Here is an 8598-nt window from a genome sequence, read left to right as displayed (position 1 = left end):
CGTTGCCGCGCTGCTGCTGCAGCGTCCCCCTGCACCTGGCGCAGCTCGGCCTCCTTGGAGCGCAGCAGCTGGCGGATCTGCATCGCCCGCTGCCACCGGATGAGCTCCCGCAGCCGCTGCAGCTCCCGCGCCTGCCGCTGCGCCCATGCGGAGTGCAGCCATGTGGCCAGGAGCCGCCGGTCCCGCTCGGCCGCCTCCTTCAGCTCCCGCATTGCAGCGGTGAAGCGGCAGCGCGGCTCTCGGGTGCGGAGTCGCTCGGCCTCCAGCTCAGCCCGCACCCTCTCCAGCTGCCGCTGCCGCTCGTCCTTCAGCATCAGGCCCCGGTGGGGCGAGGGGCAGCTGAGCACCCCGGGCCCCCGGCCCACGCCCTGCTGGCTCCTGGCTGCGGCCATGCCAACCACACGCCGCCACCAACAGCCGCCGAGGCTGCGCGTCGCTCCCTCCCAGCAGCTGCTGCCGCCCTTGACCGCGCAGAGCGGACACAGCGTCTGCAGCCGGCCGGGCTGGGCGAGCGTGGCCTCAGCCCCGGGTCCTGGCCCCGGCACACAAAGCGGGTGGGGCCGCATGGCTTGTGAGGTGTGTCCTGGCCCCGAGCAGGCACCATTGCTCAGCGCTTGGCAACACCGGCTTCCTGCTGGATGGGGCTTCGTTTCCCTCTCAGCCCTCAATGGTTCTGCACGTGAGGAGCTGCAGGATGTGACTGAAATACATCTTGACTGGAAAACTGGGGGTTTGCTGATGGGCCTTCTCACACAGCGCAATTGGCCAAGGAAGCCATCGTGGGGCATCTAATGGCGTCTCCTGGGAACGTGCTGCAGTTCTTTTCAGAGGCTTTTTGTGTCCTTTGGACCAGACTGGCTCTGGACATCACGAGACACTTTGGTTATTTAAACTGAAAACAGAGCTGCCAGTTTTCCTCCCCGCACCTCAAAGTCCCAAGTGCCAAACCCTGGGGCCCCGTCACCTCCTGGGGCTCCCGGCTCAGGAGTGGTGGTGCTGGCCCAGACGCCGGTGCCCGCAGGGGGCTGGTGGCCAGGACATGGTGGCCCTGATGGGCTGATGGGGTCAACTTTAGCCCCAGGCCCAGCTGAGCCCAAGCCCGTTGTTTAGGCCCAGGGGCCCCAGGTCAGGGTCTTTGTGTGTGGATGGCAGTGGGGGGGTCTCCCCACAGGCCCTGGGACCTTGCCCCACTTCTCACCACCCACAGGGTCCTCACCACCCCGTCCCACCATGGCACGGCCCCTCGGGAGTCCCAGCCAGGGCAGGCATAGGGGACAGCCCGGGGCAGCTCCAGCCCTGCCACCCCTCTGGGCTTTCCCCCCTGTCACCACCACGGCAGGACCCCCTGCACCCACCAGGGACCTGGGAGGAGCTGAGGAGAGCACAGGGTGATGGGGGCAGAGGCAGCAGGTGCAAGGGGGGAGCTGGGGCTGATGGGGACAGCGGGGGCCCAGGCGAGAGGATCCCTGGCCAGCCGAGCTGAGGGACCCAGGGGCTGTGGGTTCAGCCGCCGGCCTGGACCCTCCCTGGGCACACCGCCCCTGCCATGGCCGGGCTGGACACTGGCAGCCATGAGAAATGGGTCAGGGCCCCACGGGAGGAGCGTGGGGGATGGGGAGGAACATCCTCCCCAGGGGGACAGCGAGAGCCAGCCCAGCTGAGGCTGCTCTGTTGCTGAAGTGCTCGTTTGCTCTGAGCAGCTGATTGTTTTTCCTTGGAAAAGCACTTACCCCAGACAGGTGATCTGAGGGCTGATGTAGACAGGAGCCATGCAAACACCTGCCCTGAGTTCACTACCTGCTTCCCCTCCTGCTCCGGAGGCAGAAACGGGATTTCTTCCAGATGATGCCAGTTACCTCCAGACACCTATTTGACTGGATCTTGACGTGCTGCACAGAGGATCACCAGTGCTGCTCTACTGCTTTAACGTAGCCCAACTTGCACTGTGCTAACAGGCCTTGTTGCTGCACAGAGGATCACCGTCCTGTGCACTGGAGAGAGTTTGGGTCACCAAAACACAGGAAACTGCGGCCGTTCAATGTCGCTGCCATGCGAGAGACGGAACCGGACACACCAAGTGATGTTCACAGAGTTCACCTTGACCGCCCCACCACGCTGGCTTTGGGCCAAAAGCTGCCCTGTCCACACGCCGTGCAACAACGTGATTGGTTACAGCACGCGCTATCCAGTACCGTGATTGGCTGCACGCACTGTCCACGCGCTCTGCACGCGCGTGTCGGCGATTGCTCATTGGCTGGTACCTTCTTACAGGATTCCTTTTGTCTCTGGTCTCCGGCTTCACCTCCTGGCCGGGCTGGCGACGACCCCATCCCCCCGGGGGGCTCTGACACTGCATCTGGGGGTCAGCATATGGGGTGCAGGGTTTTGAGGTGCAGGTTTCAGGTGTTCAGGACACTGGGGTGCAGGATTTGAGGGAGGGATCTGGAGGTGCAGGGTTTAAGGGTTCAGGATTTGGAGGTGTAGAGTTTCTGGGTACAGGGTTGTAGGGTTCAGGTTTTTGGGGTGCACGGTGTGGGGGTGCAGGGTGTGGGGGGCAGGACTAAGGATTGCAAGGTTTTGGTGGTAGGATTTGGGGTGTAGGGTATGAGGTGCAGGAACTGGGGGTGCTTGATTTGGGGGTTCAGGGTTTGGGGTGCAGTGTTTTGAAGTGCAGGGTTTGGAGGGGGGATGTTTTGGGGGGTGCAAGACTTGGCGGTGCAGGTTTTGGGGCTGCAGTGTTACGGGGGCAGAGGATTAGGTTGTTCAAGATTTGGGGATTCAAGGTTCTGGGGGCAGGGTTTTGGGGCTACAGGGTCTCGGGGTGCAGGTTCCAGGGATTCAGGATTTGGGGGTTTAGGGCAGTAGGATCTTTGGGTGCAGGAATTTGGGGTGCAGGGTTTGGGGGTGCCAGGTTTTGGGGAAGACAGGGTTTGGAGGGATGATTTGGGGGTGCAGGGTTTAGGGCAGCAGGATCTTGGGGTGAAGGGGTTTGAGGTGAAGGGTTGGGTAGGACAGGATTTTGGGGTGCAGGTGTTTAGGGTGAAACTTGTGGGGGGCAGAATTTGGGGTACAGGGGCTTGGGGGTGCAGGGTTTGCAGGTGCAGGGTAAGTATGACAGCTGTATAATGTGAGTCAGTTCCAACATTCAAAGGCTCTTTCCAGAACACCTCAAAGCGATCCTAACATCTGTCATCTCAAGAACTTGTTTGACCCTTGCTCTCTTTTTCTACCTTGTGTTTGCAGCACTGGGTATCTGAGTTTAGCCACGTCATTACAACTTTACGTGAGCGACCAGAGGCATCAGTAAATACAGTCTTGTCCCTTACTGGTCGTTGCTGACAGCAGCATCTGCCGTACAACAGTAAATCACCAATTTCAGCCCACAGTTTATGTTGAGGGTAATAAACTGATATGTTCCCTGCGTATGTTGCCAATGCAATCTGGAACTTCACATCCTCAGCTAATTACCATTGTGAATTCTCCTTTGTTGTAGGAATAAATATACCTTCAGGTCTACCGCAAACATACCATATAAACCTTCTCTGCCTTTAATTACTGGTTTGGCATACATTTCTTTTATTATCCAAACTGTTTTCATTGGCGTGTGAGCTAGAAAAACCCATACTGCCACAATCACCTTTCTCCTTCCTTGAGCTCTCCTGACCTGCGGTTCCACCACCAGCGTCTTCGTTCTTGATCCCTCTTGACTGGTGGGTGCACTCCAATCATCTTTATCCATCACTGGCCTGCACGGCCCTGCCCGGCAGCAGGAGCGTCTGGAGCTGCCGGCCGGTTCTCCAGCTTTAGGGTCACCCGCAGCAGCCCGCTCTCCTCAGCTCTGCACACCCAGCCAGTTGTGCCGCCCAGGCAAAGTCAGCTTCACCCTCTGCCCTACACGTCTGGCATTTACAGCAGCACACAACAGCATCCAGACAACTGTGAGTGGAGAGCTGGCCAGGCCCTTGCGCAGGTGAGATCCTCTTCCCCTACCTTTACCTGCTGGCAGACAAGCAGACACCTCTCAAGAGATGACCACCCTGCTCCCTTTACCGCTCCCGAGTCCAAGAGCCCGGCCCCTGCTCACCACCCCCACCTCCCAAAACCCAGCCAACAGCCCCTGCTTCCACTTTACCAGCAGTCAGCGCTGAAGACTTGGCCCAGGCTGTTGGACACCACCTTGGACAGGGAGACCCGGGCCCCTGAGCACGGTTTCTAGGGGTGGGAGGGGGCAGCACTCATCACAGGTTGATCCCTGTGCTTAAGGAGACATTCTCCTCCTCGCTGGCTCAGGCTGCTCATCTTCCTCCTCACTCTTGACTCGTAGCTCCATCACCTTCCTCCTCTTTTGTCCCCTCCTCACTCGCAGGTCCACCACTGTCATCTTCCTCCTTGTCCCATCTTGACTCACAGGTGCGCTCCAATCCTCTTTCGTGATCCCTCTTCTGTGTCAGTACGAGAAGACTGGGCACGTGAGAAACTGCAAGAGCCAACAGCATGAGAACAAGCGTTAGTGGAAAAATACAAGACTGTGTGCTATGTGATACATCAAGGACAGAGGGATTGATGCAGGATTGATGCATCAAGGACAGAGGGACAGCTTGTGATAGACAAAAAAGGCATTTATGGCAGTAACTTTGGTGGGAACACAAAATACATCACTTATGTAATGACTAACTTAGCTAATCAACAAATGCTTGAGCAAGCATCATAGCGAGTATAAACGCAAGCCTGAATTTGTAATAAACGTCTCTCATTGCACCTTAAAAGAGTTTGTACCTCATTCGCTACAAATGGCGCCCTGGAACAGGGACTTCCAGTGCGGCTGCAAGGGCAGCAGCCGTTCTGGCAGCGAAGCCCAATCGAACCAGGAAAAAGGACCGGGAACCAGGACAGGGCGCACCCACCACCAAGGAAAGGTGAGCGACTGGGAACGTGGGAGGGAAGTTATCCCTTGAACAGAGACAAACCCTGGATGTCCTTCAACATTTGCTACAAATGCAAATTCAGGATGTATCGGGGTCTGACTCGTTAATTTTTTCAGAATGGATTGCTAATCATGTGCTAGACTTTCCTACAGCTGGTACATTTCAGTTGGAGGCATGGCGCAATGTTGAATGAGAATTATATGAACAGGCAGTGACTGGAGATAAAGCTGCTTGCAAATATTTATCTACTTATCTGCTCTACTGCGCATGAGCAGAGGCTGCTTCAAGGCACGATGGGAACGGTTTGGGTTTGGTTCTCCAGGTCTCTAAAGCCAAGAGTAATAAATGTGATCTGTGTTGTGGCGCAGGAACTTCATAGAATCATCGAATGCTAGGGATTGGAAGGGACCTCGAAACATCATCTAGTCCAATCCCCCTGCTGGAGCAGGAACATCTAGATGAGGCTACACAGGAATGTGTCCAGGCGAGTTTTGAATGTCTCCAGAGTAGGAGACTCCACAACCTCCCTGGGCAGCCTGTTCCAGTGCTCTGTTACCCTCACTGAGAAGAAGTTTCTTCTCAAGTTTAAGTGGAACCTCTTATGTTCCAGCTTTAACCCATTACCCCTTGTCCTATCACTGGTTGTCACTGAGAAGAGCCTGGCTCCACCCTCGTGACACTCACCCTCTGTATATTTGTAAACATTAATAAGGTCACCCCTCAGTCTCCTCTTCTCCAAACTAAAGAGCCCCAGCTCCCTCAGCCTTTCCTCACACGGGAGATGCTCCACTCCCTTCAGCATCTTGGTTGCCCTACGCTGGACTCTCTGCAGCAGTTCCCTGTCCTGCTGGAACTGAGGGGCCACAACTGGACACAATGTTCCAGGTGGGGTCTCACCAGGGCAGAGTAGAGAGGAAGGAGAACCTCTCTCGACCCACTAACCACCCCGCTTGTAACCCACCCCAGGATGCCATTGGCCCTCTTGGCCACAAGGACACAGTGCTGGCTCATGGTCACCCTGCTGTCAACCAGGATCCCCAGGTCCCTCTCCCCTACACTAATGGATCATTCCTCAACTTATACTGGAACCTGGGGTTGTTCCTGCCCAGATTCAAGACTCTACACTTGTTCTTGTTATACTTGTTATATTTCATTACATTTTTCCCCACTCAGCTCTCCAGCCTGTCCAGGTCTCTGATGGCAGCACAGCTTCCAGTGTCAGCCACTCCTCCCAGCTTGGTGTCATCAGCAAACTTGCTGATAGTCACTCTAGTCCCTCATCCAAGTCATTGATGAATACATTGAACAGTACAGGGCCCAGCACTGACCCTTGAGGCACTGCACTAGATCCAGGCCTCAACTGGACTCTGCTCCATTGACCAGGACTCTGTGGCTTCTTTCCTTCAGCCAGTTTGCAGTCACCTCACTACCTGGTCGTCCAGACCACACTCCTCACTTTAGGTATGAGAATGCTGTGGGAGACTGTGTCAAATGCTTTACTCAAGTCAAGGTAGATCACGCCCACCGCCCTGCCATCATCTATCCACCTCGTTATATCTTTATAAAAGGCTATGAGGTTGGTCAAGCACAACTTCCCCTTGGTGAAGCCATGTTTACTGCCCCTAATGACCCTCTTCTCATTGATATCCTTGGTGCCATCTCAAGGCATAAGCCGTTCCATCACTTTCCCAGGGATGGAGGTGAGGCTGACCGGTCTATAATTACCCGGGCCTTCCTTCTTGCCCTCTTTGAAGACTGGAGTGACATTTGCTCTCCTCCAGTGCTCAGGCACCTCTCCCATCTCACAGGACTTGGCAAAGATGATGGAGAGCGGTCCAACAATGACCTCAGCCAGCTCCCTCAGCACCCGTGGGTGCATCCCATCTGGACCCATGGATTTGTGGATGTCCAGATTGCCTAATTGTTCCTTAACCCAGTCCTCATCAACCAAGGCAAATTCTTGCAGCGTCCTGACTTCCTCTGGGGCCTTGGGGGTACGGGGCTCCTCAGGACAGCCTCTGGCAGAGTAGACAGAAACAGAAAAGGCAGTCAGTAACTCTGCCTCCTCTGTATCTTCTGTCACCAGGCCACCCACCTCATTCATCCGTGGGCCTACATTGCCTCTGCTGTTAGTTTTATCTGCCACGTATTTGGAAAAGCTCTTTCTGTTGTCCTTGACCCCTCGTGCCAGTTTTAATTCTAACGAGGCCTTAGCTTTCCTAGTTGCCTCCCTACATCCCCTGACAACAGCCTGATATTCTCCCCAAGTGCCCAGCCCCTCCTTCCATGATCTGTAAACTCTCCTCTTTCACCTGAGCTAACCCAGCAGTTCCCTGTTCAGCCACACAGGCCTCCTGGCTCCCTTCCTTGACTTCCTGCGTGTTGGGATGCTCTGATCTTGTGCCTGGTAGAAGAAATCCCTGAATATTAACCAACTGTCTCGGGCCCCTTTACCTTCAAACAGCCTTGCCCATGGGATTTTCTCTAGCAATTGCTTGAAAAGGCCAAAGATTGCCCTGCTGAAGTCCAGGGTTGCAATTCTGCTTGCTACTCTGTTCCTGCCGCACAAGATGCTGAACTCCACCTTGTCGTGGTCACTGCAGCCCAGGCAGCCCTCAACCTTTACTGCTCGACCAGACCCTCCTTGTTAGTGAGGATGAGGTCCAGCAGTGCACCTCTCCTGGTCGGCTCCTCCACTATTTGCATCGGAAAGTTATCTTCAATGCACTGGAGGAACCTCCTGGACTGCGCCCGGCTGGCTGAATGGTCCTTCCAGCAGACATCAGGGAAGTTCAAATCCCCCATGACAACCAGGGCCTGTGACTGTGAGGCTGCTCTCAGCTGCCTGTAGAAGGCCTCATCAGCTTCCTGACCTTGATCTGGTTGGATCTGTCTGTAATAGACACCCACAACAGCGTCTCCCCTGCCAGCCTGCCCCTTAATTCTCACCCATACACTCTCAACTTGCTCCTCATCTGTGCCCTGACAGTACTCAATACATTGTAGGTGCTCTCTCACATAGAGGGCAACTCCACCACCTCGCCTGGCTGGCCTGTCTTTCCTGACGAGGACATAGCCATCCATGACCACGTTCCAGTCATGTGAGCTGTCCCACCATGTCTCAGGAGTTGCCACCAGATCATAATCTCCAGGTTTTTAGCTCCTCCTTCTTGTTCCCCATGCTGCGTGCATTGGTGTACAAGCATTTCAGGGAGCAAGCTGAGCATTCTGATTCCACCCTAGGGGGATGGGAGGCCTCCCAGTCCCCAACAATTCTAGAATGCTGCCCCACTGATGCAACCCCATCCCCCTTCAAGTCTAGTTTAAAGCTCTCCAAATGAGCCCTGCTAATTCCTGACCCAGCATCCTTTTGCCCCTGCAGGATAAACAATTCCCACGCATCACTGTGTGGACTGGTGTCCTACAAATCCAGCCATTATCGAAGAATCCGAAGCCCTGCCTGTAGCACCAGTCTCAAAGCCAATCGTTTACGGATTGAATTCTTCTATTCCATCCCACGTTGTCACCCAAAAATGGAAGGAGTCACGAGAAAATCACTTGAGCTCCAGACTCTTTCACCATCCATCCCAGAGCCTTGAAGTCTTTCTTTATTCCCCTCATACTGTGGGGTGCAGCCTCCTCCCCACCTGTCTGGAAGATCAGCAGTGGGTAG

This window comes from Columba livia, unplaced genomic scaffold (assembly GCF_036013475.1).
Source record: "Columba livia isolate bColLiv1 breed racing homer unplaced genomic scaffold, bColLiv1.pat.W.v2 Scaffold_95, whole genome shotgun sequence".
Taxonomy (NCBI): Eukaryota; Metazoa; Chordata; class Aves; order Columbiformes; family Columbidae; genus Columba; species Columba livia.
Note: the sequence above shows the minus strand (reverse complement) of the source record.